Source organism: Pantherophis guttatus, chromosome 6 (assembly GCF_059756535.1).
Source record: "Pantherophis guttatus breed Tessera chromosome 6, ASM5975653v1, whole genome shotgun sequence".
In the NCBI taxonomy this organism is placed as follows: Eukaryota; Metazoa; Chordata; class Lepidosauria; order Squamata; family Colubridae; genus Pantherophis; species Pantherophis guttatus.
In genome coordinates this window covers 71943836-71966292 of record NC_142068.1, presented here as the reverse complement: position 1 = coordinate 71966292, position 22457 = coordinate 71943836, and the positions used below count along the sequence as shown (strand labels likewise).

Sequence of the window (22457 nt, the reverse complement as noted above, 5' to 3'; positions counted from 1 at the left end):
CTCTATGGCTGACCTTGCTTTGTGGAACATCCTGCTCACAGCCTTCCTCAAAGAGGTAAAAAACCTGGCTCTGTGTCCTTTGGAGGGGGCACAGAGGACCATGCAACCGAGGTTGGCTAGTCCACTGAGAATTCCCCTGTAATACTCCATTGTTAAATGGCCATCATAGGATTTTTTTCTGCTTTTGATATTTAATTGTCATCATTCTACAATTTAAATTTTTTAAATCTTAATTTAATTTTAATGGTAATTTTTATACGTTTTTATTTATCAATTGTATGAGAGAGAGGGAGGGAGAGAGAGTTAGTGAGTTGAGTGTTTAAACCAGTGCTGAAATCCACCTGGTTCTATCCGGCTCGGGTGAACTGGTGGCGCTGGTGGCAGGAGGCTCCACCCACCCCCCCTGGATGTAATCACGTTCCGTTTTTGACCCTCTGTGTATGCACAGAGCCTTCTTTTCTCGTGGAGGAGGCACACGTGTTCACATTTACGAACCGGTAGCGAAGGTAAGTAAATTTCACCCTTAGTTTAAACCGGTTGCTCTGGTTTCAGGTCTAAACACTCTTCTCTGCCATTGGCATGGCAGGAATCTTGGGAGTACAGGGTGATAAGGGTGAGTGGGATAGCCCATTGCATATTTTGGGGCCTGTTGCCCCTCAAAGCTGGCTGGCTCCAGGGGATTATTAACGCTTCTTTGAGCGAGGGTGTCCTGCCGGCCACCTTGAAAGAGACGGTTGTGAGGCCCCTCCTCAAGAAGCCCTCCCTGGATCCGGCTGTTTTGGCTAACTATCGTCCAGTCTCCAACCCTCGTTTTATTGCGAAGGTTGTTGAGAGTGTGGTGGCGCGACAGCTTCCCCAATACCTGGATGAAGCTGTCCATTTAGATCCGCTCCAGTCCGGTTTCATGCCTGGGTACAGCACGGAAACGGCATTGGTCACGTTGGTGGATGATCTGTGGAGGGCCCGGGGTAGGGGTTATTCCTCTATCCTGGTCCTGTTAGATCTCTCAGCGGCTTTTGATACCATCGACCATGGTATCATGTTGCGCCGGCTGGAGGGACTGGGAGTGGAGGGCACCGTTTTGCGGTGGTTCTCCTCCTACCTCCGACCGGTCGCAATCTGTGTTGACGGGGGCAGCGGTCGACCCCGAGACGCCTTGTTTGTGGGGTGCCACAAGGGTCGGTCCTCTCGCCCCTTCTGTTCAACATTTATGTGAAGCCGCTGGGTGAGATCATCCGTGGTTTTGGGGTGGAGTTCCATCAGTACGCTGATGATACTCAGCTGTACATCTCCACCCCAGACCATCCCAAAGATGCCTTGGAAGTGATGTCCCAGTGCCTGGAGGCCATGTGGGTCTGGATGGGGAGAAACAGGCTTCGACTCAACCCTTCCAACACCGAGTGGCTGTGGCTGCCGGTGTCCCGGTATAGCCAGCTGGCGCCATCACTGGTTATTGGGGGTTAATCACTGGCCCCCACAGAAAGAGCCCGCAACTTGGGCGTCCTCCTGGATGCACGGCTGTCTTTAGAAGAGCATATGACGGCCGTAGCCAGGGGGGCCTTCTATCAGGTTCACCTGATACGCCAGTTGCGCCTCTTTCTAGATCGGGACTCCTTAAGCATGGTCACTCAAGCACTCGTCACTTCTCATCTGGACTATTGTAACGCTCTCTACATGGGGCTTCCCTTGGGGTGCACCCGGAGGCTCCAACTGGTGCAGAATGCGGCCGCGCGGGGGATTATGGGAGTGACGGGGCGCTCCCATGTGACTCCTCCTGCGCAAGCTGCATTGGCTTCCGGTGGACTTCCGGGAGCGCTTCAAGATGTTGGTGATCACCTTTAAAGCGCTCCATGGCTTAGGGCTGGGGTACTTACGGGACCGCCTTCTGCCACCCATTGCTTCCCACCGGCCAGTTCGCTCTCACAGAGAAGGCCTCCTCAGGGTGCCGTCAGCCAGACAATGTCGGCTGGCGACCCCCAGGGGGAGAGCTTTCTCTGTGATGGTGCCTACCCTCTGGAACAATCTACCCCCAGAGATACGAGTGATCTCAGACCTCTGGACTTTTCGTCGGGCCCTTAAAACCTATTTCTTTCAGTTAGCCGGGCTGGCCTGATTTTATATTGGTTTTAAAATTGATACTGATTTTAATTGAAATGTTTTAAATTGTGGGCCAAACTTTATTTAATTATTTTAAAACTATTTTAACTTTTGTGTACAAATATTTTATTTTTGGCTGTTCACCACCTTGAGTCCGAAAGCAGAAGGGCAGTATAGAAATTTAAATAATAAAAAAATAAAAATAAAGCAAGGTGCAGAGTGACCAAGAGGGCAGAGATGGAGATAGGGTGAAGAGAGTTGGAAGCAGTCCCTTACCTTACTGAGGCTAGGGGCTGAGAAGGACCAAGCCAGAATGGCTTGGCTTGGCTTGTGTACTGCTTCACATCTTGCAATTCTTGGTTTGCGATAACAACCAGGACTGTCAGGATTTCTAATGTTAAGCAATGCAGCCATGTGATGTCTGGTTTTATGACTGTATTGCTTTGTAATGGAAAGTCCAGTCCCACTTGTGATTGTAAGTTGAGGACTAACTGTGTTCAAGGGCAGTTCTGTAGTGTATATAGTCCGAACATTAGGTGATTAAAGGCATGAGTGACTATGAGAAGAATCTAGACCTAATAGCAGAATCATTGTTTTCCCCTTAATCTCCTAATTTTCCCCATTCAAATATTTTGACTGTCTCCTGTGATAATACCAGCCATACCCAATATAGAGTAATATGTGGTTCTCAGCTGCAATACGTTTGCACTTTGTTGCATCACAAGATCCTTCTTAAACTACTTCAGAATTATCCCAGAGTAATATCCTTTCTCTTTTGAAGAAATGATGCTTATATGTATAGAGGGCAAATCATAAAGTTGCCTGAGGCTTAAAAGATGCATTCAGAACTTCAAACACTTAAATAACTAAACACAAGATGAACACAAGTAGATATGTGGTAGTTTGTGTTGAATATTCTCCAGCTACTATTATCATTTAGAGGGGGCCATGGTTAGCTATAATGTTAAGTCCTGCAACTTAATGGCTTACCAGTCTGTGGTTTGGTTGTTTGAAAAATGAATGCAACTATTCATTTTTAAAATAAAATGTACAATTGTAAAGGTTTTTTTTCAATGCATATCATTGGAGATAAGATCAGTTGCCCTGCTGTGGGAGATGGGAGAATATATTTTGCTGGAATTTGACGAGAGAAGTTCACTCTCTGCCTAGGATAATTGCAATAGATGGCTTCTATTTCTTCTCCAGTCAATTTCTGGCAAGAAATCAACCTCCCCATATGTAAATGAAAGTGCCATTTCATTCACTAGCAAATAAAATGGTCTGATGGATGCCTGTTTGTATAGCATAATTGGTATAATAGTAACTATAGATTCCATGCTGTTAACCCCAGATCTGCTTGACAGAGCAAAAGAGTAACTTTTTTGTTTTCCATTTTTTTGTCATTATAGTGGTCTGGAATGTTTTTTTAAAAATACTGTCCCTTTCCTGTTTTGGTGGTGATTTGCCGTTTTTGTTACTTAGATGCTCTATGGCAATCTCTGGATTGCCTATGGTTAGGGAAGCAGTTGTGTGACATTGGATGTATGAGTCAGTTACACTGAAATTGAGCATTGAGCAAAAAATCATATCGGAGACTGGAGATTGGAGGATTCTCACAAGGAATGATCATAACAAACTGGAAAGAGCTAACAATAGAAACTTGGAAAAGCAGAGTTTGAGTGAAGAAAAGGGAATCATTGGTTGCGAAGACAGCAAGAAGTTGTGGAACATTAGATAAAGCATTGGGGAAGAGGTCTGGATGGTGCTGGGTTTAGCAAGAATAGTGAAAACAGGATTGTTAAATTGTATAACAGTGGTTATGACAATGTGTGCAACACATTTGTCCTTTGGTTGTTATCACTGTGGATTCAGGAATTGGTATAGATGAAGAAATAGAAAGTGATTACATTACAGAAAAGGAGAGACAGAAGTGATATTTTGGCTACCATAAATTTGGAAGAGGAAATATAGATACAAAATAAGAATGGGTGTGGATTGTAGCAGCTTTCAGACTGGCATCAGAGGAATGGTCTTTCCTGATGATCTCTCAACTTTACAGTAATGGATGTCTGGATGTAATTCCAGCTTGTAAATAGTCTGGGTATTAAGTGAATATTCTCCCTTCCTATTCCAGTCAGGTCAGTGGAGACGCTGGACCAATCAATGTGGGAATGCCTTAGTGCTCAAGTTGTTTCAAATATATATGAAGCATTTAGGAAAGTTATCTGTTGGTTCAGTTTAGGTAATTACCAATATTATGCCCAACTTTGTATATCAATTCCATCTTGCCTTGGCGATATGATAGAAGTCTTGATTTGATGACTGAGATGTGCGGTATGAGGTACTGTTTATTCAGAAGCATTCAGAAGCATTTATGTTCCAGAACTCCATTATTTTTAGCTCTGAATGGAATGACATTACTTTTGAAAGAAAAAAAAAGAACAACTTGAGAGTCCTGGACTCACAGCTATTGATGTAGCAAGTGGACACTAAACAGCCGGACTTTTACTGAGCTTCAGCTGCTGACCATGATGCAGTTTCTAGATCTGAAGACTCTGATAATGGTAATTTTTGTCCTTGTTACTTTGTAAATAATTGCAATTTGGTTTACAGGTTGGAGCTGCCTTTGAAGGCACTTTGAAACTTGCTCTGGTCCAGAATTCACTTCCCTTGTTTATGGAGTAGCTAATACTGGTATACCAAAATACCATCAATTCTCCATGGAAGCGGAACCAGCAGCCAGGCATGGGTTAGCTCCATCTGATATCCAGTAGGACTGAGTCTGCAAACTGTTAAGCACCTCCTCTTCCTGTTGCTTCCCAGCTTTCAGAATTGGTCTGATTGGAACAGATGTGCCTTTCTGAGCTGCTCTATTCCTAACTGCTAATCCTACTTTTCATTAGGCTAGGCTCCCAGTTTGCTCGTCGAGCTGGCCTCTTTCCAGCGTGAAGGGCGATCCAGCTCGACCCCGCTGAAGGCTGCCTTTGTGGCGTGAGGATCGAGAGGGATTCTTTTCTTGGATCGTTCCCTCTGCCCTCCCAGTGTGAACAGCGCTCAGCCAGAGTCTGCTGAAGGCCGCTCCATGGCAATGCCACTACAAGCAGCTGGGTGTCTGACCGGCACTCCTGGGTTGTGTCCCAATTGCCAAGCCTTGGAGCCCCATTGGACCGCGGGCGCAGGAGCATGTGGCGGCTGCACCCACGGATGATCTTAGTGGTGATCAGCCCTAAGACAGCTTCCCAGCATCACAGAGATGCTGCAGGTGCCTGGTAAAACTGCTCCAGTGCTATAACCTACACCAATGGTCCCACGATCTAATGGCCACATGGTTGGGCCTGCCAACACGGGCCTTCCTTCCTCGATTTGATCGGGAAGGCTGCGGACGGGGTATCCACCCCATTGCATAGTGCTTCAGAGGCTCTTCTACCTTGGTCTCAGGCCAGTATCCTTTTGCCACAAAACTTCTCCTGCCGCGTGTGGCTTAGAGGCCTAGTCATCCAGGCTTCTGCTGCTGATCAAGATGGCCACCGCTCCATCCAAGCGGCCTAGCAAATTGGCCCTTCAGGCAGTTGCCGCAGACTGGCTTAGTTCCCAGGCAGAGGCAGGCCCCTCAAGCTCCAGATCCCCCAATTGGGGCAGGGCAGTCCACCCTCCATTGGCCAACCTCCCGGACAGGCCTCTAAGGCCTTGGAGAAGGAGGACAGAAAATGCCACAAGGTGATTGAGAAGGCCATAGAATGAGCCATCAAGGAGGCTGACAAGAAGAGTCGGGACCGCCAGGCAGTGGACCATCCTGCTCAACCAGCTTCTTCAGACCATATAGCACTGCCGGCCCCTCTGCAACAGTGTACCACTGCAACCTGGTCCCCAGATGAGGCGAGGGAGCCAGTCCAGCACTTTCATGGCACTAGTGATCTCCTGTTTGGACCTCTCTCAGGCACAGGCCCCATGGACACTCACTGGGCACAACCTGAGAGGCACAGGGCTTCTTCAGTTGAGGCCACATTTATACCCATGGCCGCTGGCCTCAGGCATGACCAGCAGGACAATTTTCAGTTACCTGCAGGTATTGCAGCCTTAATCTCTGAAGCCATTCAGCACAGCATAGCAGTGAGTATGCAACAGAGGACCCAATCATGGGTCTCTGATTACCCCAGATCCCAAGTAAGCCACCACGGCCCTCAGCTATTGGGGGAGTGGGCCCCTTCCCAGGATCTTGATTATTCCGCTGCTTCCCCTAGTTGGGATTCCTTGGCAGGAGAGATGTACTGAAGGATCCGGATTTGTCAGATGATGAGGACCTGGTCCCGGACCAACCATCCTTTGTGGGTCTCTTCCGACCCCAGCTGTTCAGGTCCTTGCTACATAAGGCCAAGGCCACTACCTGGCTGGGAGTGGCCCGTTCCGTCTCTGACCTCTCCACTGGTGAGGTTGATCCTTCAGTTCCCCTCTTTTCAGAGCCTACCGTTGAAGTGGTACTAACCCCTAAGTTGTTTATGGATGTGGTGCACAGACAATGGTCTGCACCTATCTCAGGTCCCAACCCTAATACTCTGGACCGCCGCCTTTACAATTTGGGCGCTGATTTCACCAAGCCCTTGCAGGTACCCACCGTGGATTCTCCGGTGGTGGCCCTGTCTGTTCCTCCCGTTTTAACAGGTCCCCCTGAAGAAATTCTCCACCCAGAGGACAAAAGGGTGGAGCAATTGCTGGTTAAGGCTCACCAGTTGGCAGCTTGGGCCATCAGGGTGTCCTCCGCTGTTTCATTTTTTAACAGGGCATCCCTGTTATGGTTGAAGGAGTTACAGAACCGCTTTCCTCCTACTGACACCAGGTTGCAACAGGTCTTAAACAAAATAGTTGCTGCCCTTGAGTTCTCGGCAGACATCACCCTGAATACCTCCAAGTTTGCGGCCAAATCCATCGGTTCCACAATATCGTCCATCTGCTTACTCTGGCGCCACCATTGGCATGCAGAAGCCAAGAACAAATGGCGGCTGGCGTCAGCCCCGTATTCGGGGGGCACACTTTTCAGTGATTCCCTGGAACCCCTTTTGGTGGAATCCAGGAATAAGCACAAAATCTTACCAAACGTATCCTGCAGATCAGATTGCAGGCCGGCCCCCTATTTTCATCCCTTTCAGGGCTCAGACACCGGCTTCATGCTACAGAGATCACAACAGTCCTTTCCCCCTAGGCAGGGTAGACGTCAGGACAGACAGGGTGGCCCGGGACAGAGCAGCCCTCTCAAGCGGCCCTTTCGACGCGGGAGGGGTTGCCCCTTTCGACGCTCCTGCTGACTGCATGTCCAACCCTCCCATTGGGAGAAAACTGGTCCTCTTTGCCAGCCAATGGGAGGTTACCACCATGGACACTTGGGTCAGGGAGACTGTCAGGTCGGGCCTCTCCACCCCTCTGAGCCTGTTTGTCCATTGTCTCCTATCAAGGGACTGGACGAAGCGGCTCCTTTGGAATTGGCCATAAAATACCTTCTCACATTCAGGTCGTACAGCTGATTCCGTGGCAGCAACATGGACAGGGGTTTTGCTCCCACTTGTTCGTGATTCAGAAATCCTCGGGGGGAGGGGTGTTGGAGGGCAATTCTCGATGTTAAGTCCTTGAACCACCACATTATTTACAGGTGGTTCAAGATGCAGTCTCTCCAGGCCATCTTGGAGAGCGTCAAGGAGAGTGACTTCCTCACATCAGTGGACCTGCCGGAGGCATACCTCCATGTTCCCATCCACCCAGCCCACAGGAAGTTCCTCTGCTTCTGCCATGCGGGGAACCATTATCAATATTCTGCCCTGCTATTCGGTCTCTCCTCCCTCCCCAGAGTATTTATCAAACTGATGGCCGTCCTGGTGGGCCACCTCCGGACAATGCCAATAAGATCCAATTCTATTTAGACTATCTCCTTATCCAGTCTTGCTCGGAGTCTCTGGCGAGGACAGACCTGGATACCACCCTTCAGGTTTTATGAGACCACAACTTTTCCATCAACAGGGCCAAAAGTCAACTTATTCCTACTATTCGCATCCAACATTTGGAGGCGATCATTGATACGGTCGAGAGCAGGGTATATCTCTTCCAGGAGTGTCTTTCCAGCCTGCACAACCTCGTGGGGAAAATCAGAGCGAGGCGGCCTGTACCTCTGCTCTGGCTTTCCCAGCTCCTGGGAAAGATGGTGTCCTGTATAGGTATTGTGCTCTGGGCACGCCTCAGTGGTTTCTTCTCCTGTATCAGAGGACCCACCACAGCACTTCTTCCTTCACAGTCCAGATTTTCCCAGATGTTCTACTCTCCCTCAGATGGTAGGTCTCCCCCGCCATAACGAGGAGTCGAGAATTCAGGGAACCTCACCGCTTAGTCCTGACAATGGATGCCAGCCTTCATGGTTGGGGAGCTCACCTTGACTCGCACATGGCCCAGGGTCTGGACTCCAGAGGACCTGACCCACAACATCAATTGGTTGGAGCTCTTAGGCAGTTCACTTAGACCGTGACATTTCAGGTCACAGTCGTGGATCGGGACATTTTGATTTTGACAGACAATGTGGCTGCAAAGGCCCACATAAACCGCCTCGGAGGGACCCATTCCTGGCACCTCATGCAGGAAGCCGTTCAACAGGGATGCCGAAATGGTCTGTCAAGGCCCTGAACAGGTCTGGGTGTAGGCGCCACTCCCCGTGGTTGACTGAACTCTGCTGAGCCAGTCCGCCTACACATTTGCCACCCCCGATATATGAGAGGCCAGACATTCACTGCTCACTCAACCAGGAGCACGACCACCTTGGCAGCATGGACCACACAGGCCTCCTTGGAGATTTGTAGAGCGGCCACTTGGGCGTCCCCCTCGCCATTTATCCGCCTCTATAAATTGGATATATACGCCTTGGCAGAGGCGGCCTTCAACCACAGGGTGCTCCAACGGGTCCATACTGACCAGGGGACACTGGACTGGTCGGATTCCACCCATTGGGACATTGGCTTTGGTATAACCTATGCCTGGCTGCTGGTCCCATTATCATGGAGAAGGGGTGTTGGTCCTACCTGAACGCCCTTGGGAACGTGGGACCAGCAGCCAGCCCCATCCTAGGGCCTCCCGGGTCCGGTGGCGGGCAGTGGGAGCGGCCGACTTTCCTTTTCCTGGGATGGGGCATAACCTTGTCTTTGCAGTTCAGCACATTGGTCTGCTGCATCATCCTCGTCAGAAAGCTGGGAAGCAAGAGGAGGTGCTTAACAGTTTGCAGACTCGGTCCTATTGGATATCAGACGGAGCTAATGATATGCCTGGCTATTGGTCCCACGTTCCCAAGAAAAGGCGTTCAGGTAGGACCAACATCCCTTTTGTGGGAGCATCCTTTATTACCATATACTTTTGGGGCCAATTCTAAATGCTGATTATTACCTATTAAGCCCCTATGACCACTGGAACGAATTCATTCCATGCAGGCCAAGAGGTCAGGTTGAGAATTCCTCTACCATGAGAAATCAAGGACAGGGAGCCAAAAAACAGGCCTTTTTAGGGACAGCCCCTTTGCTATAGAAACTCACCACCAAGGTGAAACATGCCCTTTTCCTACAAAAAACAGTCAAAATTGGACCTTACCAATGAGACTTCAGAGCAGAGTGTGTAATTTATTTTGAAGTAATCCCAGTTATTAATTTTGTATTTGTTATTTTAAATGTCATGACGTGATAGTCTATGTCAATTTTATTTATAATTAGGGAAAATTAAATTACTGTTCAAGAACGTAAATATAAAAAATAAAATGGATTATGATTATGAGTGTTCTTATCAATATAGTGATTTTCTAACTTCCTGTAGTTGCTATAGGCATTTTTCTGAAACAGTCACTTGCAGCCCATCCAAGTATGCAGTCCATCCAGGTGTAACTTTCTTAAAATTATATTTCATGGCTTTAAAAAAGTTAACTAATAACTTGAGTTATCAGTTAGTTTCAATTAAATATATCTGTCCCTTATATCAGGGGTCACCAACCTTTCGGACCTCAGGGACCACTAAATTCATAATTTTAAATCCCGTGGACCACTAATATGATCTGCCTAATGATTGGCTGGGTGGGAGGGTGACTAGGTGGTCATGTGACTGAGTGGACGTGGCCAACTCAATGTCACTCACGTCGAGGGGCGCCTCTCTGGCCTCTACTCGCTACTCCTTTCCCAGCCACTCCTCACCTGCTGGTCCAGGCTCCTCAGGGCCCCAACAGGAAACAGTTGTTGGAGCTAAGCAGCTACCACGAGTTGACAAAACAGCTGGCTCAGTTCAAATTGGATCTGACCGAGAAGGAGGCTCAGCAGAATCACCTCACTGAGGATTACAAGCATAGGCTTTCCAGGCTGAGGGAGGACCTGAGGGAGTGCAAGATCAGGTACTGGCGCCTGCAGACTCAGCGGGCTGAAATGGTCAGCCAGTTCCAGGCCATGATGCAGTCCCAATGGAACGAGGCCCTTTGGCTCTTCGCCACCAACGGCACTTCCCTCCATTCTTCATCGAAAGCCCCGTATCAGGAGGCTGAAGCAGACCTCAAGTCGGAATTTCTGCCCCCCTCCAACCCGCACAAAAAGATCCTGAAGGGGGAGTCTCTCTGCAGCAACACAAACATTCATTGCACGTATCTGTCCCAGGGGCTGTAGTTTGACGACCCCTGATTTAGTGCAATATAAAAAATGCAAATAATTTTTCTGTGGACCACCAAAATTTTCTCACGGACCACCAATTGGTGACCGCTGCCTTATATCCATATCCAGAGATTTTCTCAGTGAAAGGTTAAGCTATACAAGAGTTGAATGAAAATACTGGTAAGTTAAGTTTAAATAGAGATATTTTAATAAATAAAACAGGAAAATAATCTTTTAAATGAGATTTTTTTTGTTACCTCTATTATACCATAATTACTACCACTTTTGGACACATTCTTAAAGCTGTCACAAAAGTACCCAGTACATTATCTCTTCAACCAATCTCAACAGTCCTTTCCAGTTCTTTACTTGAATCAAACAGATTTCTTCAAGTTTGACCAAAGGTGAAAGTCATATGGTCCTGAGTGTGGGCTATATGGCAGTTGAAGAAAGGCAGTGAGATCCAGCTTTCGCAGGTCTCTAGGGTGGCTCATAAAAATGGTCTAGTCATTGTTTCAAAATTTTGAATGTGATAATAGTGTCCAGTTCAAAGAAATCCAAGCAAATAATACCATCTGCATCAAAAGCACACAGTGGCAAGTTTTCCTGCTGAAGTCTTGATTCTCAGTTGCTATTTTTATTTTTTTGCAAGTGAAGTTTTATAATGATATTCCATGGACTGATGCTTTGTCTCCAGGCCATAGGTCTGTACCTATGCTTCTTTACCTGTCATAACGCTATGAAGAAATTTATAACCCTCATTCTTGTAGCATGACAACAGTTGCTAGCAAATTTCAGCTTTTGATACTTTTGATTTCTGCTATCAGCATAGAGGCAACTCATCTTGCACAAACCTGATAGAATTCAAGAACATCGCTATGACCCGCACATTCTTGTGAAATGCCAAGATTTGGCAGCAATTTCCCAGTGCTGACTGGCCTTAATTAATTCATTAACCCTTTCTCATGTGAAACTCATCGAAGGCTATCACAGGCTATCCTCTTTGTTGTTGATCACCCAGAACAACTTTTCATAGTTTACTGTCTTTTTATATTTCTTTGGCTAGTGATGCACAGTACTCACACCAACACAGCTATCTATGAACAACCTGATTTGGCAGTGAATTACAATTGGAGGGATTCCTTTGGCAGATTCTGTCATGGTGCATTGCTTAAAGTGTGCTGATGAGTATTAAACTATAGGGTCCCATTTCATGAACAACAGCAGCACAATATTTTCTTATACCAATTTCCTGTGAAATGAACAAACACGCTAAAGACCTCATTAGTGCTTCTTCAAATTGCCATTTGTTAGCAACTTGGAAGCATTACTTTTTATTCAATCCCCATACATGACGCCCTATTCTATGTTGCTAATATTCATTCCTTTGGATTACTGTGCAGATTTTGACTGTCCTCTTGTCCTTTCTTGGTCAGAGAATTATTGATTATAATATGAGGAGGGATAAAGCTTATCCTTAGAAAGTTTGTCCAAGAGTTTTCAGTAATTTATAATGGCAGAGAGAAAAGCATACATCTCAACAAACATGTTATTAGACGTTTTGCTTGCTGGCAATGAAGACATCTGTTCTTTTAAGAAAAGTGCTTGTACTTGTCTTTCTGATTCTCGAGAAAGATATTTATTGTCACGTCATCCCATTGTGTTTAGTAGGGAGATGTCACTGTCAACATATTTCAGTTTATTTCTGTCTTCCTTGGCTAATAAGGAGTGTTGTAGATATCCTTTATGCTTTCTCACCATACATTTTGAATTTCTAAGGGACAATTATTTCTGCCAGGATTTCTTGATGAGGAGACATTTCACTGAACATCTCGATAGCATATGACACTTATCCTCTAAGAAATGCATTAACTTGGTTTGCCCATAAAATTTGCAGCGTAGCGGGCATTGTGCTATCTTAATAATTAACAGCCCAGAATATTCCAGCTGGAATTTATGTCTGAATTACATTGTGGTTGAAAACAAAAATGTAATGCAAGTCATCCACACATTATACAAGCTATACTAAAATATTGGCACTTCTAGTTGTCTTCACTTCATTCAGTTATATGCATTAATTGCCAATCTGCATAAGAACTCTTCATATTTGTGATTTACAAAGATGATTTCTCAATATTCTTATTAATTTTCCTTTCAAAAATATATGGGAAAGAGTATCTTATAGACATTGTAAAAAGTCATAACAGTGAGCGAACAATTGTGAACTCTTTAGAAGTATCCATAATCCTGCAATAGTATAATTCTGATCTGAGATGTATCAAAGTTCTATTAATATATTAATATATTTCTCCTTAACAGGCACCATACAAAACAATGTACTGTATCTTGTCTTCATTATGCCAACATTTCACTACCATTGTTGAAAAGAATTTACTGGTTTGAAAATATTTTGGCCTACCCTCTTTATTGAATTACTTCAAATCATTGACATTTTTAGATTGTTTTGCATGTAAAGCTCAGTTCAGGTCAAGCTGCAGCCACTTCAATTGGTTTAAGGTCAGTGCTCAACTCAATCATTGCAAATGTAAAATTTCTTTTGCTTCAGTCCTTCTGTTGTAGTTTAAATTCAGTGTTTGGATCATTTTAACATTCAGCTCATGGATAGCAGAGGTGGTATTCAGCAGGTTCTGACCTCTTTCATCTATCTACAAAATGTTTTCATTGCTTGATGGATCATCTAAGTGGTCTATGGCCAACTAGAGCATTATATTTCCTGGATGCAATAGATTTCCATGGTAGGGTTCCATGCATACCACTTTTATTCAGTGCTGTCGTTATGGTAGACTTACGAACACTTGAGATGAGATGATGCAGAAATAGTTTACAAAGCAATTGTCATTATCCTGGGGTTCTTTGTGACCTTCATATTTTATACTTGGCTCTTCTGATAAATTTTGTTGGATGACAACCCCTAGGAATAGTAATAATGGTGGTGTGCTTTGTCCTTTTACTGTGACTTGAACTAATGTGTTAGTATATTATAGGTGAGGCTTCTCTAACTCATCCTCAATTGTCATCTTATTGATTGGAACATCTAGTTCAGTTTACACCCCTGTAAGAGAACTGATTTTCATAGGGCTTTTCATTCTGTTCCCAGGAAAGACAATAAATGTCTTAATCTATTCAGTAAAGACACAACACAGTATCCTGTTTTGGGTGTGTTTGCCTAATAAGATTCTATTAACTAGAGTTAGAGGAAGCTCTATTTGCACCCTGTGGGTTGCATATTTGGATAGTTCTAAAGCGTCCACAAATTTTCTCTCATTTTCTCTTTCTGTATTGAAGCAACCACATTATTTTCTTCAATTTCACACTGTTGCCTATGACAGAATATTGCTTCTGTATTTATTAGGTGGATTATACAGACTTGGAAGCTGGAATGCCACCATATGCTTCTCCATCTTGAGTTCACTTTTTCTGCATCCAAAATAACTCATTGCTCCTTGCTATTTTTCAGTTTGATTCGTTCTAAGAATCAAATTATATCTTGCTTTATTCAATTAAAATATGATTGCTTGTTGTACAATTTCAGGAACGTTTCACTCATATTAACAGATTAATATATTTCCATGTTAAAATTTTCTGGGGTACAAAGGTAAGGATTGGTATAGAAGTCGCTGTACTTTATTCTACAAGCAGTTGGTATGTTTATTGAGTTTCTGAGAACATAAAAAAGCAATAATCCAAGTCCAAACAGACAAACAGTACTGTGCAGAAGTTTTAGGCAGTTATGCAAAAATGCTGTAAGTTAAGAATGTTTTCAGAAATAAAAATGTTAATAGTTCATTTGATCAATTAACAAAATGGAAAGTAAATGAACAGAAGAGAAATCCGCAATGTTTGATGTGACCACCTTTAGCCTTTAAAACAACTTCAATTTTAGGTACACTTGCACACAGTTTTTGAAGGAACTTGGCAGGTTGGTTGTTCTAAACAACTTGGTGAACTAACCACAGATTTTCTGTGGATGTAGACTGTCTCAAATCCTTCTGTCTCTTCATGTAATCCAAAACAGAATCAATGATGTTGAGATTAGGGCTCTGTGGGGGCCAAACTATCACTTCCGGGACTACTACTTCTTTACGCTAAATATAGTTCTTGATGACTTTGGCTGTATGTTTCATTGTCCTGCTGCAGAATAAATTTGGGGCCAATCATACTCCTGACCAAATCTCCAACTCCATTTGCAGAAATGCAGCCCCAAACTTGCAAGAAACCTCCACCTTGCTTCACTGTTCCCTGCAGACACTCATTATTAAACCACTTTCCAGCCCTTCAGCAAACAAACTGGAGAGCTACAGCCAAATATTTGAAATTTTGACTCATCAGTGCAGAGCATTTGCTGCCATTTTTCTGTACCACAATTCCTGTGTTTTCATGCAATAGTTGAGTTGCTTAGCCTTCTTTCCAGGTCAGAGTTATGGCTTTTTGGTTGCAATTCTTCCATGAAGACCACTTCTGGCCATACTTCTCGGGACAGATGGGTGTACCTGAGTCTCACTGGCTTCTGCCAGTTCTGTGCTGATGGCATTGCTGGGCATCTTCCAGTGTCGAAGGGAAGTAAACATGATGTGCTGCATTTAAGTTTCCTTGGCTGACCACTGCATCTACAGTCCTCAAGGTTGCCTGTTTCTTTGTGCTTCTTCAAAAGAGCTTGAACAGCACATCTTGAAACCTCAGTCTCCTTTGCCTGGGAGTGACTTTGCTGATTCTGTATAATTACCTTGTGTCTTGTTTCTGTGTCCAAGTTTTGCCATGGTGTGTGACCTGTGACATGAAACTGGCTTCTACAACCTCACCTTAGTAGTAGGGTTTGGCTGTTCCTCACTCTGTTTTAAGCTTCCTAGGAGCTATTTCTGTTTCAGGTAACGGCCATGTTTCAACGTACATATGGTATCGATGGATCATTGGCACCTACTTGGTATAATTGGTTAATCATATACCTGCCTCTAATCCAACAAAATTCCTGACTTTGTGCAAGTGCTCAAATGTAAGAATTGATGCTGTTTTTAAAGCCAAGGGATAGTCCCACCAAATATTGATTTGATTTAGATTTTTCTTCTGTTTGTTTGCTTGCTTTGCCTTTTGTAAATTGATAAAAATAATTAAAAATATATATTTTTGAAAGTATTCTTAATCTACAGCTACTTGCACAACTCCTAGAACTTTTACACAGTACTAAAGTTCTGGGTTTTTTTTAATCAAATACATTACCTTAATCATAAACAGGCAGCTGTTTGAGGTTCATATCTCTTCTGCCTTCAATTACATCATCAAAAACTGTTATTTTCTACCTTATTTTAGCAGAAACAATTTAAAAAATCATGTGTAAGCTTTTGTGTAGACTTGTGCACACCCGAAAAGTAGCACCACCCCCAGTAAAGCCTAGCATTTGAGAAATTCTTATCATGGCTGTGCCAGGAGATTGTTGAAAGATGGTCCTTCACTGTTCCTTCTCCCTAGTAATAATTTTAAAAATGGCACCTGCCCTGTATTTAAATGTTCTAATACTGAACATAGATATAAAAACACTCCCAAATTCCACATTAAAAAAAGTCATGTCAGCATATTTTGCTGAATTCCAATCCAGTTTTTACTGTTTTGAAGTGGGATACATCAGGAACTATTTTTGTAGGAGCTCAAGGTAGCGTACATAGTGCTCGCTCCCCCCCAACCCCCCCCGCCAACCCTTGTGATATTGCTTGCTCAGGCAGAAACCACAGAACCTAGCCCAGTAAAGAATCAATAGCAAGATATTTTCTTCAAACCAACCCATGAATAGCTAACTGCACTACCAAAAAAAATCAAGTTTTCCTAATAGACATGAGCAATACCTTTTCTTAAGTAAGCTAATTACCAATCTTGACAAACAAAGGAGTGTGAGATTTGTACTTAGCACCTGAAAGTTCAATAGAATAAAAAAAAGTACTGGTAGCATATTTTTGTATTTGGCAATGTGCCTTGACAAAGAAAGCTCTGTACACACACAACATAGAGGGACCATATTACTGCATGATAACTGGAACTAAAACTCCCCATAGCAAAGAATTTTTAAAAAACAATAAACTTAGCTGTTGGGCAAAAAGCTAAATATATGTTTAACTGATTATTAATATATTCTTCTCCTGCCCTCAGCTAGTTACAATCAGTGGGAGCATAGATGGCATGTTTTAGTGCATTTTATAAATTTCCATGGCTTAGAAGAATGCATAGATGAGTACTAGGACACTTGAAATGACATACAGTAAATACATCACTGTGTCCTGATCTTGGGACAAACACTGGATGTTTTGTTCTGAACACTTAAAATGGCCATTTGGTATTGAGAATGATTCAGTACAATCAAAGTAGCTGTATTTTGCTGTGCTTTTAAGAACTTGCACACTTCAAGGAGTGAATAATCCAAGAGTTACTTAATGTTTTCTTCTCATATTATGTAAAGAATACTGCCTTACTCAAAGCAATATATTTCAGAATTTGAAGATGGTAATTGAGCATTCCTAGCCTTTACAGTGGTTGCATTTAGAATTTTGAAAGCATTTTATGGACATTATCCAAAATGATTGCCACAAAATAGTAAAAGGCCATTTACCAGAAGGCAAACTGATTAAAGAGGTCAATATATATCAAGGGAGATATTATTTTGGACATTAGTGGTCGTTAGATGCCAAGGTGAAGACTCAGTTTAATTCTCTAGCTGCTATTCTTCACAGAAGCCCTCCCTTCAGTAACTGATGATTCCATAAGAATTTAACTTCATCTGTGTTATACAGTTGTAAATAACCTTGTTAGTACTTTGAGTTAGATTCACTGCATTCTCAATTAAACATGAATAAATTTGGGTAGAGATCTTTTCTTGAAATGTGATGATTATGCATTCAACATTTGTGGCAGTGAGTGTTTTAATTTTTAAAGATAATGTTTCTATAATTATTTTTAGGAAATTGGATCTTGGTATACTTAAATCTATTAGGGTTGCCAAATAGTTCAAGATGACCTATAAATAATATGTTTGCAATAGACAAAATCTCACCTAAAATAAAAAGTGAATTTGATGTTTCAGAATTTAAATAGCACTGAAAGAAATACTAATCATTAGATATACCCAGTTAAATTTTGTTTTCATTCCAGCCACCAGACAAGAGTAGTCTTGTCCATCTCAAAACCCAATTGGTCATTAAGCCTTAGTAATATATACTATTTTTGCCCATTTGATTCTTTTTGTTACCTCTCAGTATCCACCCATTTTATGCAAAGTCTGATTATACTTTTGATTGGTTAAGTGGTTTTGTTCATGTCAGTCTTTTATTCTAGCTCTTAGATGTTTTTATGGACCTAGAGATTCTCTTCTCCCATTGTTTCTGCAAGTTCCATATAGGCAAATCATAATTATACTTAAGCAGCACGAGATGTTCTTGTTTTATCTGCTCTCTTTAAAAACGGGGGAAATTAAGCAGATTTCTTTCTAGCTCCTTCAAAGTTAGCAAACGAGAACACTCAACTAGCACTGGATAGGCACCTCATACTCTGCAAGATGAAAATCCCCCCCAAATGCCTATTTCTAATAAATTTCTTGCCTGTTTTTATTTGCACAACTATACTATGACATTTTTTATTCCTACTTGTCTAAGCAATTCCTGCATGCATGCTCGATTCTCAGGAAATATTAATGAATAGTAATCCACTTGGGGCAAAAAGTTACATGGAATGTCTTTTTTGAAAAGCAATACTTTATGTTTGAACAAGAGCTAAACTAGAAAAAGACAGCACTTAGAGAATGATGATAGCTAAGTTGAAGTACAAGCCAGAAATAACAATCATGTTCAACTGGGATGAGAAGAAAGATTGAGAGAATATTTAGAGGCTGGAAGAAATACAAGAGTGCTAAGCAGGTGTCACTGGTCAGTTCAATGTGAAATTTTGTGTCCTCGTTCTTTGTTCATCAGCCTTATGTTCCCGATGAGCCATTGAGTACAATTCCTGAGCCTTTCATATAAAGTCTTGTCATTATTTGGCTTTTAGAAGGAGGTGGATATTGTAGGGTTTGGATGGATATGCACCTCCAGAACTGGCTATCTTAAGTCAGTACTATTGAAGTTGATTTTTGATTCCAAAATTTTTTTGTACAAAATTGCAGTTATACATAGGTGGTGCGGCAAAACTGAGCTGCATGTAAAGAATGTAGGAAAAGCAAACAAATTTCTTGCAGATTCATAATCAGGTAGAAAATACTTTGCATGGAATATGTTATTTTAAAATCTGTGAAATTAAATTGCTTTGATTTGTGCTATCTGGATATGGTTTTGCAGAAATGACTTTGAAAGAATTTTCTTATTGACGTTACATATTTTTCTTAAAAAATCAGGATATATTTTTAGACCACTTCATGCTAATGAAGTACCATTGCCTCCTTCAAAAAACAAAACTTGTTCTGTTTACCATATGTAAATTCAGATAGTATTGAACATAACCTGTTTTCAGAATATCATAACTGTAAATTTATATTGCAGAGGATGAGTATTGACTTACCTTGCAATCGCTGAACATTTTTTCAAAACTTGTATTTACACAGCAGAAAGCAGTAGATCTATGAAGAGAAGAGTGGTGAAATTAGTACAGGTAGTCATTGACTTATAACCACAATTGACCCCAAAATTTCCATTGCTAAGCAAGACAGTTGTTAAGTGAGTTTTGCCCCATTTTATAACCTTTCTTGCCATGTTGTTAAGTGATTCTCTGCAGTTGCTATTAACACGGTTGCTAAGGGAATTTGGTTTCCCTATTGACTTTGTTTGACAGAAGGTCGCAAAAGGTGATCACATGACCCCAGGACACTGCAACTGTCAAAAATACATGCCAGTTGCCAAGTGGCTGAATTTTGATCATATGACCATAGAGATGCTGCAAAGGTCGTAAATGATCAGAAGTCAATTTCTTCAGAGTTGTTGTAGTTTTGAATAGTCACTAAACAAATGGTTGTAAGTCAAGGACTGCCTGTAGTCACTTTGCAAGTGAAATGGACAACATATCAATTTAATAAGTAATACTACAGCAAAACTTCTCTACTAAAACATTCTTTGCCTACCACTTTGCCATCCATGCATTTACCAGTAGCTAAGAAGAACTCAGGCAGAGAATTTGCTTTTTTTAGTATTCACCCACACCAATATATGTGGTTGATTTTTACACTATACTTTAATTAGGATAATCCTAAATAAGAGATTATCGAATGTAGCAAAACCCTTCAGCTATCAATTGTATCGAGTCTATTTTGAATATGATTGGCCTTTAGATCAAATTTCTTGTATTAGCATTTGTATTCAAGAGACAAAAATAGCATTTCTTAGATCAAAAAATTACTATTCTATTTAATCTATAAAGGTTTTTTTCATTAAAAAACCCTTATATTGCAGATTAAAATTCTGGAAGTAATTGGCCTGTCATCTGGTTTTTCCCTATGGATATTTTTTTTCCTTCTTCTAATAGAGTTTCTATATATCCAATTAAAAAGAATACGACCCTGGATTTAAGATAACCACATTCCAAAGTACTCTAGACATGGGGAAAAACCGATGCTATGCAATTCCCACATTCTCCAACGCGCAGCTTGGAGAATCCAAAGCTTCGGGTTGTTCAGTAGTTGATAGCCTACTACTGAACAACCCGAAGCTTTGGATTCTCCAGCTGCGCGTCGAGAAGGGACGTTCAGGTAAGCAACGTCCGTTCTCCACTTGATCGATGTTTGTCAGAAACTGATTCTGGAGATTTTTCTCCTCCCCGTAATTGATGTTGATATACATCACACTCTTTATGATGATGCAAAAGTGTGTTTGTGGGTATCTGTCAAATGCCATATGTCAAAAAGAACCTAAAGCTGAATTAATAACCACTGATTAAAATTAATTAACTATAATATAAAGCACCTCATTTTAACATTGTTTTTTCTCATATATATGCATATGCAGATAGGTAGATAGATAGATAGATAGCGACAGCTCCAACCTCGCAACAGAGAACCCATAGCTTCTAAACGAAACAAGAGCCTGAAGATGACTGGGTTGTGAGCCTGTCGAAACGTTGCTATAAGAAAAACTTTTAAAGTCACTGGTAGGATTTTAGCTGAGGTTTTAAAGGACCTTGCAGAGTGCTCTGTAAGGATTTTTAGAAGATTTTAAGCTGGGATTTTAACCAGAATTTTAAACATTTTAACCAACTTATTTACAATGACGCGGGAAAACACCCGAGAGTTTAATTTTTTGCATAGATAGATAGATAGATAGATAGATAGATAGATAGATAGATAGATAGATATCTCAACACAAACCACTCTATCAGGGACACAGAAAAGACTACAGTGCACAGACAAACCATTCTTCGATCAAAAAGCAAAAAAGGTAGAAGTAAATGGTTTAAAGGAAAGGGATAATTTTATTGGGAAGTAAAAAAAAAAGCAGGATCAGTATAATATGCATATTATCAGGCCAAGAAAAGGGAGAGAAGAATGAGAAACAAAATAGGTTACAAAATAGATTAAAATCCATAGGGTGGGTAGGCTCTATCTTCAGGAAGGATATGTCACTCATACTTCAGTGATGATGTGAGTGTAGTTATTTGTACTTCATCTCATGCTTTTGCTTTAAACAATGAATAAGTAATAAGAGGATTTGATTCACAGATAATTTACTGAGGAGGAGCCGCATATCTTCCCATTATGCTTACACCAGTTTTAATGTACTCATTGCAGTTAGCAATGTTGTGGCCAAACATAAGGATTTGGAAAACTCAACCAAACATAAAACTAGTATATGGTGGTGGTGATGGGAATATTGTAGTATTTTATTGTGGTGCAAAAATGCTGAATGTGGTTTTTATAACAATTTACAAGCTTAGGATAAGAATCACGGTAATAGATTTTGTAGATTAGATTACAAATCACGTTTTCCAAACAATTTGTGCTACTTCCTTAACTGTGCACAGTGTAACCCAGACAAAAGCAACAATATTTTAATATACTTTACTCCTCTGCATGTCTTGTAAAAGTGTCCGGCCAGTGTGAATTGACTGCCCTCTTGGATTGATTAAATTTTATTTGCAATTTGGTGTATAGAAAGTGTATACTGAAGGCAGATGTTGTAGATCTTCATGGAAAAATAGATCTGGGCTTTTTTTAATGCATTGTAGAAGAGTTACACTAGCCATTCAAAACTATTATAAAATATGTATGAGATTGCTATATTTGTGAGGTGCTAGGTCTCTCTGAGCATGGTTGTCCCACCAAAACTGACAGGATGAGCCACTAATACTATATTTTTTGGACTATAAAACGCTCCGGACCATAAGACGCACCTAGCTTTTGGGGAGGATAACAAGGGGGGGGGAAATCTGCCTCCCAACATCCATCGGTATTCATCTAGCTAGCATCCTTTCAGCAAACAGCCTGGTCAGATTCAGCACGTTATCGCAGCCTGATTTAGCACGAGCAGGTGATTGGCAGTTGGATCTGCCTCCCGGAATACCACCGATCAGCTGTTCCAGGCTGCAGGAGTCGCCGCCGTCTGGAACAGGACGAAAACGGGGCGCACGGGGACTGAAAACAGCCGGCAGGTGGGGAGGCTTCGACAACATTCACTCTATAAAACACACAGACATTTCCACCCACTTTTGGGAGGGGAAGTATGTCTTATAGACCGAAAA

The 22457-nt window shown here is 42.1% G+C and overlaps 1 protein-coding gene and 1 pseudogene across 2 annotated transcripts in view; both read left to right on the top strand.

The window, feature by feature from the left end:
• PTEN (phosphatase and tensin homolog) overlaps positions 1–22457 on the top strand; it is a 61734-nt gene that overhangs the window by 26950 nt on the left and 12327 nt on the right. The window lies entirely within an intron of this gene.
• On the top strand, positions 5861–8345 carry LOC148113154 (uncharacterized; annotated as a pseudogene). Its single transcript, XR_015728360.1, has one exon. The product of XR_015728360.1 is annotated as an uncharacterized LOC148113154 (transcript).